This window comes from Centruroides sculpturatus, unplaced genomic scaffold, assembly GCF_000671375.1.
Source record: "Centruroides sculpturatus isolate CEXI.00-Female unplaced genomic scaffold, Cexi_2.0 scaffold1638, whole genome shotgun sequence".
NCBI classification, from domain to species: domain Eukaryota; kingdom Metazoa; phylum Arthropoda; class Arachnida; order Scorpiones; family Buthidae; genus Centruroides; species Centruroides sculpturatus.
The window spans coordinates 139,315-149,500 of record NW_019386259.1 but is presented as its reverse complement, the minus strand read 5'-3'; positions in this window follow the sequence as shown (position 1 = coordinate 149,500).

The following is a 10,186-nucleotide window of genomic DNA, read 5'->3' as shown; positions in this document are numbered from 1 at the left end:
ACTAGCTGTTACCCGCGACTTCGTCAGCGGAGGTTTTGCAAGCAAACCCCATTTACATCCAATATTTCAATAACCATAGTAATTGTTATATAACACCTACCGCTGAAGAGAATTGCCGAAAATCAAACGAACTATTTTCAATTTGATCAATTTTCTGAAACGTTTACAATCGTTCTATAATCGAACCAATACGCAATAACAAATTCGAATTTAAAACAGTTCGAACATTTTTAAAATTGAAATGATAAAAATATTTATAACAATGTCTGAAATGTTATCAATTTAATACACCTAAGTACTCAATGAAGACTAAATGTAGTTGAAAACAAAAAATCGCATCTAAAATAGTACAGTAGAAGCCATTCTTCCGGTTAAGCCTTAATCCTCTCCTTCACCCCCGCGGGGGAATTTCTAAAAATCCCTTCTTAGTGTGCATTCCCATGACTTTACTAAAACGCAGGTAAAAACAAAAAATCGCATCTAAAATAGTACAGTAGAAGCCGTTCTTCCGGTTAAGACTTAATGCTCCCCCTCTCCCCCACTTGGGAATTTTGAAAAATCCCTTTTTACTAAAACGCAGGTAAAAACAAAAAATCGCATCTAAAATAGTACAGTAGAAGCCGTTCTTCCGGTTAAGACTTAATGCTCCCCCTCTCCCCCACTTGGGAATTTTGAAAAATCCCTTTTTATTGTGCGTTTTCATGACGAACCCTAACTGTGTACCAAATTTCTGCTCTTTAGGTCCAGCGTTGCTCTGGGCGATGATGAATCAGTGAGTCATTCAGTCAGTCAGGACAAGCAATTTTATAAATATAGATTAATTTCAGTTTTCGTAAATGCTTAGCGAGGAGTTGTATACATCTCCCAATTGAAATCTCAAAGGCTTTAAGGTCTCTATCCTACTCTCCCATCTAGTGTCACTCAATGGTTTCAAAGTTAAACCTTGAACATGTTTTAAAAGTATTGCCCATTGAAAAGTAGATGCCAATAGATAGCAACTCAACTATTTTTAAGAAATTACCGTTTTTATACTCAAACAACTTGTCGCTTGTACTTTGAAAAACCAGACCACTTTTACCAAGCATTTTAGTAATTGCTACGATTCTTACGAGACGTGTCCGGAAAGTAAATACTGTTTCGTTCTACCGCCATTGCCGAGGTAGTATCGCAGTTCAGCGCCTGCGCACACGTCTCTCTGGTTGATTGTCAGTCCAGTGACGCCATTACAGCCGGATTGTGTTTTTTTACACGTGTTAGTGAGCGTTCAAAATGTTTAAGACTATTNGGGCCACTTCACTACCAAACAAAACTCTGTCTATCAACATTTATAGTGATTTGTCTGTCCTAAATCTCTATTAAATCCCAATTGCAATAGCAATAAAATCGCATATATCCAACACCATATTAAAAATCTTGTAAATAAAATAATTTTTATATTTGTTCCTGGCCATACTGGCATACTAGGAAATGAAAACGCCAACATTGAGGCTAAGTCAGCTGCAAAAGGAAACTGACTCGGATTACACTTACATCCCTATCTCACGTAGCAGCCTTAAAAATTATATTCGTGATAACGCTATGCGAAAGTGGAATCAGTAAAAGTAGTTGAGCAGTAAAACTTGTAGAATAACACGACTTTATTTTCTTAGTGTCGAATGTAGGTTCTCATCACTATTTACCGATTTAACGTTTGCTACTGCTCAACTACTTACTCAGCATGGTAATTTTAGAAGCTAACTGGAGATGTATAACCGGGCAGAAACTGCTTCTTGCTTTTGCCCTACAGAAAACCTAGACACCGTCGACCACGTGATCTATCATTGTCTAATATACAATCAACATACACTTATTCTGAAATTAGAAATCTTTACGCTTGTTTCAAGTGGCCACGTCCACTCGATAAGCTTGTTCAGAAGCCACTGTTTGATGCTTTTTACAATTATGTTAAAAAAATATGGAAAAAAAGACTATTTCTAATTTCTGGTTTTACATTTTAGTTTTCACTAAAAGCCGAATACTAATTTTATGCTTATTTTGTATCGTGTATTTTGGTTTATGTATTCTTAGTGTTAAACATCCATAGGAGTGGTGCACTTATTCTAATAAAAAACAAGAGAAAGAAACCACACACGGACTTTCTCTCATGACAAAAAATGTGTAGAGCGTGAATCTGCTAGTATTGTATAAAATGGAAAATTTGTTTAAAAGACGCGTGGTAGAACACCTTTGTATAATAGAACATGCAAATTTGTTAAATCAGAATGTCGGTCTAAACGTTGATGCATGCTGGAAAAAATTTATTTGTATAAAAGGTAACGAGTGTCTAGTTGTTGGATAATCCACTGAAGAGGCTGTAACGGCGAAATGCATTTGGAAAGTGATTTGAAAATTATGAAAATAAAAGAATTAACCCTGGTTAAAGTAAAGTATCTTTGTTGATTACTATTTGTCAGCTAATATAAATCACTCGAAGTCGGTCTAGGAAAGACTGTTTTAATTTACTCGTCTATTTTGTCTGAGAATAATTTTTATTTTTAGAAATTATATTTTTAGAAATCTTACCGATCCTATTGTTTATATTTTTATCAACAATTATGCTCTTTCATGTAAAAATAAATTTTGTTTTGAAAAAGTATTTTTTATGCGAGTTTTTCCAAAACGGTACTTACTTTCCGGACATGCCTCGTAGAAGCACCTCGTTCCAAGGATTTGTTTCGACATTAATTAATAATTCTTTGAGAGACCGCATCTATAGTTTTACAACACTTTAACCTTAGGTTCATTTCTAGCCATGATTTTTGAGCCTGAATACGATTTTTGGAAATTTCATGCTCTTTTGAAGTTTCGCCGAGATGTTTCCAACTTTTAAAATCCTCCTTTGAAAGAGAACTAACCATACAGCCGAAAATTTTCCAATAGAAGCAGTAAACGCAGTTTTGTGAAAGAGAGCACACTAGCCAATCTCGTAAAACTTGCTCTCCATTGCTTAAAATTCGTGTATAATAATTTACGCTAAAATGTCGACCAGTGTCATTGGAAGGAAATTTGTAATTATGCAATGGTTTAGGTGGACCTTGTCTTACTAAAAACCTTCTTTCGGCGTCTCTTAAGATTCTTGGCCACAATGCTGGATCTGTACTCAAAGTTTGTAGAACGCTTTCTGTAGGTGTCACGTTGGCGTCAATTTTTTCAATGTTTTCATCTGATGATGATAGTCAGAGTGTTGTCAGTTCCAATTGATTTAGAAACTTCGTCCATTTCTTTGTCATCGTCATCCTCTGACGATTTTGTATTTTCTTTTTTAACAGGACTTGATGTTGGATTTTCAGAGTCATTTGTTTTGGTACAACTCTGAATATAATATTTTAACGCGTCAGCTTGTTTTTGCCTTTCGGCTTCGTTTTCCAGCCTTCTTTTTTTTGTACTGATAATTAGACAGTTTTCTTTGTCCGTTAGACATTCTGGAAGATGCACGCACAAAACTCAAATTAAACAATGCAAACTATAATATAATATTTAAAAAAAGTAAAGATTTATCCTTGTTCTAAATAAGCTAAAACCGTAATTAACATAACTTGAAAATTATCTTCTGTCAATGGATATAAAAAATATTTATGGCTCGCATAATATTTTTCGTATCCTGTGAATTATTCTGTTCAGAGAAATACTGTATATGCATGTTCAAACAAGTTCGAGCATCGTCCTTTACAAATTCTGCGTTAATTTTTCAATAATAGTGTAAATATTTTTAACTTTTAGACATAAACAATATAAATACGATACGCACTGTAAATTTTTAGAGAACGAAAAAAATCGATACGTGAAATTTTCTATTAATTGAGTATTTAAGACATCAATATTTTTCTCACACTTACAGCCAAAATGGCGCCCCGGACCGGATTGCCCGCTCCTAGATTGCCCGCTCCTAGAGCGGGCCCTGAGTGACTGAGATACACTTAACAATTAACAATGGTTTAATTAAAAATCTATTGGATAAAGTGTTGTNCTATTAATTGAGTATTTAACAAATCAATATCCTCGCGTTTTTTTATGCAGCGCTCGAGAAGCGCTTTACAGCGAACACACTGAAACTGGTTTCTAATTGGCCAATACTGCTCGTGACGTCATTTCGCTACACTCTCGCTGCATAAAAAAACGCGGGGTATTTTTCTCACACTTACAGCCAAAATGGCGCCCCGGACAAATGTCCGGATTGCCCGCTCCTAGAGTCCTAGAGGCCTAGAGGCCCTGGTCTTAGCGGAAGACAAACTCTAACACGATCGCTCATAAATAGGTAGATCATCGGCTCGCGAGTCTATAAAATGTTGGCCGAGATAAACCTTTTCGAACAAAAAACAAAAGGGAAATTTTTGATAGATGAAAGATGAAAATGATCGTTAAATTCTTAGACGTCAAAAAATGGTAAACAACGGCCTGAGTTATGAGTGCAGGTGTTATTGTTTTATAAACAGTCACCGAGCAGAGTCGACTAAGAGGTATCAGATGGACACTTCGAATCGGACCTTTCCCGCGACCCGAAAAGTTTTCGTCTTGCACCTGGCGACAAAGGAGAGACCAATCTAAAAGCGAGGAATGGAACGAGGGACCAATCCGAAATGCGAATAGTAGGGGGGAAAACTATAAAAATCGGAACTTCAAGGTCGAAAGGGAGTCTCCTCTGGATTAAGTAGACAGTTGTGCTTTATCTATTATGTTGTGCTACCGCCGATCACCGAGGACGCCGCAGCTTAACACCGAACATCTGCATCGTCCAGCGATCCTTCTCGTCCGCCCGGGCTACGACCGATCACCCGAACTCTCACCGTTTCATAGGAACACCGAGATTTTGGAATTGTCCAATATCAATGTAAGCATGAATTCCAACAAATAAACGGGTTTTCTTTTGTAAAACACTTGTTTTTCATTTGCCTCCTTCGCCACCACCCACATACGCGGTTTCCCTTAGGCTCATTCTGACGCGAGATAAATTGTTTCCCCCTTAAAGTCGGCAACCTTACACAATACAGGGCAAGACCACCACTAAAAGAATTGAAAACACGTTATGACGAAAAGTTGCAGCTCGGCATCATGACAATGTCAAAATAAGTAACGAGTCTAATGACTTGTTACAATTAGTTTGGTTTATTTGGTTAAGGCAACGCAACACGTGAGCGATTTGCTGAGGGAATACATCTAGGGAAGACTTTTATGAAAAGCTGGACCCAAAACTAACGTGAAGATAAATCGGAAAACTGCTCGCGGCTGGCCCGTTGGCCATGCCCGAATNCTTGAATAGCTGATAATTGATAATCAAGTTCTTGACTTAATCCAAAGTTCTAGCGACGACGTTCGTTCAAGTTTCTTTGGCACTTAATAAATCCTGTTGCAAATAATCCAAATAGGAGGCACAAAAAACAAAGTCCGGTTGCTATCTGACGACTTCTATCCAGAGGAACGGCGGCGACTACTTTCCTCTCCGAGGACTAAAACGGCGACTAACCCTTTTCGGCAGTCTCTGGTGATATTCACGGACGATTTCGGCCGTGCAGAGGTTAATAGTTCACGAGAAAGAGTCATGTTGCTTTCGAGAAAATGTAATGGGAGACTTTCTCAGGTAGCTAAGAACAATTGTTGCATAATTCGCGAAATGTTATTATTAAAGACTATGTCTAATATAGGAATTTCTGCTATCTCACAGCTGCATAAAGAAACGCGGCCATACACAGGGAGAAAATAAGGCATTTTTATGTGTCAATCGCGGGTTCTGTCAGAATTAACCAAATTTACGTAATAAATGTAACTTTTTAGCGTTTTTATTTTGTTGGCTTGAACGGTGATTTAGTTCAAACGAAAACATTCATTTAAGTTTTTATTTGAAGAATAGAAGTCGTTAAATGAAATTGTTTTCATTTCTCTTGGGGCCACTCACACAGACACAAAGAAACACTAATTTTGACAAAATAAACCCACAGATTAAATATCTCTACAAGATTGAATGAACCTACGCCTCAAACGGATGTTTTTACATCTACATTGAATATATTTTAAAGCGACGGATAATCTAAAGTACATATGAAATTATTTTCTAGACATAAATGAGATGTCAATACGAAAATATAATTGAATTAGTTTTTTTCATTTTAGATTGTATTTTTCGCGTTGCTTATCATTTATGAGTACAGGCAAGAAGAATAACTGAATAAGTTTTGTGCAGGTGTAAAATTTAAAGATTTTGAAATGTTCGTAGTTGATGTAATTTCTAATATACAAAGAGTTAATTATAGTGATAATGATTAATTTCTTAGTTCAAAGATATAATAATTTGCTGAAAACATACATGCTGCATATTCAAAATGTGTACTGACTCAGCAAAAGTTAGTGAAATATGTCATCTACCAGCATATAAGGATATAACGGAACCTTAACCTTTTTTAAGAATTGTAAAATATTTAGGATCTAACATTCATAACTTAGTCGAAAAAACTGTCAACCTACGTCTATTGTTAAAAAAATAATATAGCATTTTATTGGTAAGAGAAACAGCAGTCAGAATTTCAATCATTAAAAGAGATAAAAAACAATGCTCCACTTTTAACTTATTTCGATCCCAAGCAGTCTACAACATTGTCAGTGGATAGTTCAAAAGATGCAGCTGGTGCAGTAATCCTACAAAAGAGGAGACCCATAGCACACTCATCAAAGTCATTGACAGAGTGTCAGTTCTGTTACACACAAATATATAAAGAGCTGTATGCAATTCAGTATTGTTGTAATCGGTTTTTCGTCAATATATTTGCGGTCATAAGGTCATTGCGTAAATTGATCATAAGCCTTTGGAGATATTATTTAAGAAACCATTGTCTGAAGTTCCAGTGCGTCTACAACGTATGATGTTGAATCTGCGACAATATGATCTGAGTGCTACGTATAAACCGGGCAAATTCTGTTCATAGAAGATAATTTAAAGTTGGCCAGATGCCCAGAACATACGTGTGTGTCATTACAACCGCAATGGAATTCATTATACAGGGTGTCTCAGTTAAACGTTTCAGAACTTCTAAAAGGGGTAGGGTGCATCCCGACGACTCAGAATCATAATAGCAATGTGGGGTAGGAAATATTTTCCTGACGCGGTAATGTACACATAGACATCATAAAGAAGAAGATCATAAGTGAATATTCGTTTCAATAATAAATGTACAAAAACAAAAGGAATATGGGTCAAAGAAAGTGTTCGAAGTTTCTTCCACTGACTGCAATGCAGACCTCACATCTGTGGTGCATGGAATTCCGAACATTCTGGTATAATCCATCCTTATCTCGAATTTCTCCGGCAGCTACTGCGATTCTTCCAACCAGCTCCTCAGCATTGTCAACGGGGGTGTCATAAACCAGTGTTTTCATATGCCCTCAAAAATAAAAATCAAGACACGATAGGTCTGGTGACCGAGCATGCCAACGCACGGGACCACCACGTCCATGCAAGAACGCTCGGAACTTTAGCGCAACGCCAGGAAAGCATTTCCGACCCCACATTGCTATATGATTCCGAGTCGTCGGGATGCACCCTACCCCTCTTAGAAGTTCTGAAACGTTTAACTGAGACACCCTGTAGAAGAAACGAGCATCATTTATTGAAGACTCCTAGAACAACAGAATTGCCAACTTGAAAAATAAAAGACACAGTTAACAGCATGCCTACATCTAGTCCAAGTATTCCTGAGCAGGCGAACAGTCAGCAGAACCTGACAAAATAACTGAACCTGTCTCAGTACAATCCCGTGTTCTGATAACCCACTCTGGCAGGAAGATAAATAAGCCTCGTAGATTTTCGTTTACCGAGAATGACGAAAGTCCACAAAATTTGTAAATATACTATATATTGTTAAAACGATCGCCAATACCCTTAGAGAAAAGAAAGAAAAAAAAAATGTTTTGTATTTAATTAATATCAATTATTTGTTAATTTTGAACTCAGTTTAGTTACACCACAAAAGAACAACGTCACATCCATTCACTAGGTAAAACAATTGCTTTAAATATGTATTATATGTATGTATAATCTACTATTCTCTTATATACCGCATCTAATATTATTTGCAGGAAATCGCCATATTTCTTGTTAGCGTTCGCGTTTACTTTCGAACTAGACATGTAAGCACGAATACACATGCTAATGACGTCAGTTCCGGTGTTCAGAAGGACAGTAGAGCATCGATTATCCGACCCCGATTAACCGTCACATCGGTTAACCGACCGTTCTAGTCGGTAAATTTCAAATGTCCGCTAGTGATGTGGCACTACAATATTTGGCTATGTCTTGGCTACTTTAATATTATTTTTGTTAAATTTTTGCGTGTTTTAGCTGGCATCAACGGCTCGACCATTGAAGGGAGGCCAATATTTAAACGAGACTTAATTTTCTAATTATGAGTGGTTGTTTGTTTCGTGAGCAATAAAATAATTTAAGAAAATAAACTATTCTTACACACCAGAGGAAAATATACTTTCACACAAAAACCTTCGTAACTCCAGTGATACTTTAAAAATAATTTTTAACGATACAATAGCGACGATTATTATTTTTAAAAATTTGTTAGGCTAAACATCGATGAAAATTCAACGCAAAGTTGGTTAATAGCGATATACTAATAAACTAATTACATGGGATATACTAATATACTATACTAATAATGTATTTTTTTCATTCTTTTCGGTTATCCGATTTTTTCAGTTATTCAACCAACCTGAGTCCCCAATTGAGTCGGATAATCGATGCTCTACTGTAGTACTATTAGCTCAGAAGTAAACGCACCCTAAGATAAACAAATTATCATTTCTTTAGCTTACTGTCAACGTTGTTGAACTCGTTATACGTTAAATAAAATGGAATGTAGTGAGTGTGGTTTAAAATATAGTCAAAGACAAAGTTCAAACAGTACGATTTGTGTTATACCCAGGGCTGTGGAGTCGCGTAAAAATCTACCGACTCCAACTCCGACTCCGACTTTTCCTTGCCATCCGACTCCGACTCCGTTTCATATACATAACAAGTTGGTAAGTAAACGGGAGTCGGAGTCGCGGATTTTTTGACGACTCCGACTCCACAGCCCTGGTTATACCAGTACAATGCAAGTACTTGTGTTTTCTGTTCATAATTATAAATTAATTATAAATGCTTTGCTCGAAATGAATTAAATTTATGGAAAAATATCTTGCTTTAAAATGAATTTTTCCATAAAAAATAAAACTGTAAGATTATGAGATGTCACTATGAATAAAATAAAATATAAAGGGACTTAACATTTGATATTATCTTACTGAGAGAATTGCTATTATTATTATTATTATGTTGGGTTTAGTAGGTAATACTCGGTTTAAACCGGTGGCTGTGTACTATGCCGGACCAGAGTCAAGGCATAGCAACCAAAACAAAACTAAAATTAAATGTGTGTGTCAGTGTCTGTATTAAGGAATTTCCTAACAATATGGCATGTATTCAATATAGTGGCCTTCTGTAGTGTGATGTATGTATTTCTACTCAATTGTAATGTTCCCAGGCTTTTGTGTAGCATGTGTGGTATCACACCTGTACAGGAGAGAACAACAGGTACAATAACTACCCTATCCATCCTCCACAGATGCCTTATTTCCTGGGCAAGTTCTGTGTACTTGCTAATTTTTTCAGTGCATGTGTTTTGTACATTGTGAGTGTTTGGAATGGCTATGTCTATAATGTATGTGATTTTATTGTGTTTGTCAATGAGTGTGATGTCTGGTCTGTTGTGGTAAATTGTTTTATCTGTCATAAACTAATGTATGAATGTCTGAGAGTGTAAAAATTGAATGAATGTAGTTTGGTAGTAAGTGAGTGTTTACATAATCCAGTGTTTTTCCTACTGCCTTTGAAGTGTTGATTTTTGGTATACGTGGTCTTTGTGTGGGATCTGTACCAGTATATTTAGTGAGTGTTTCCTGAAATATAAGTGAGAGTGTATTAACTAATTCTATGTCTACGTTATCAGTGATGGATGGGGAAGTGCCTGCAGTATCATTAGTGGTACTTGTTGTGTGTGTGCTGTAATCAGTGCTTGTTACTGGATTATCCTGACAGGTTACGTGATCTTCATTAATGTTAAATGTTTCTGTCTGTTGATGTATTTGATCAGCAACCTGTTGTTTGATA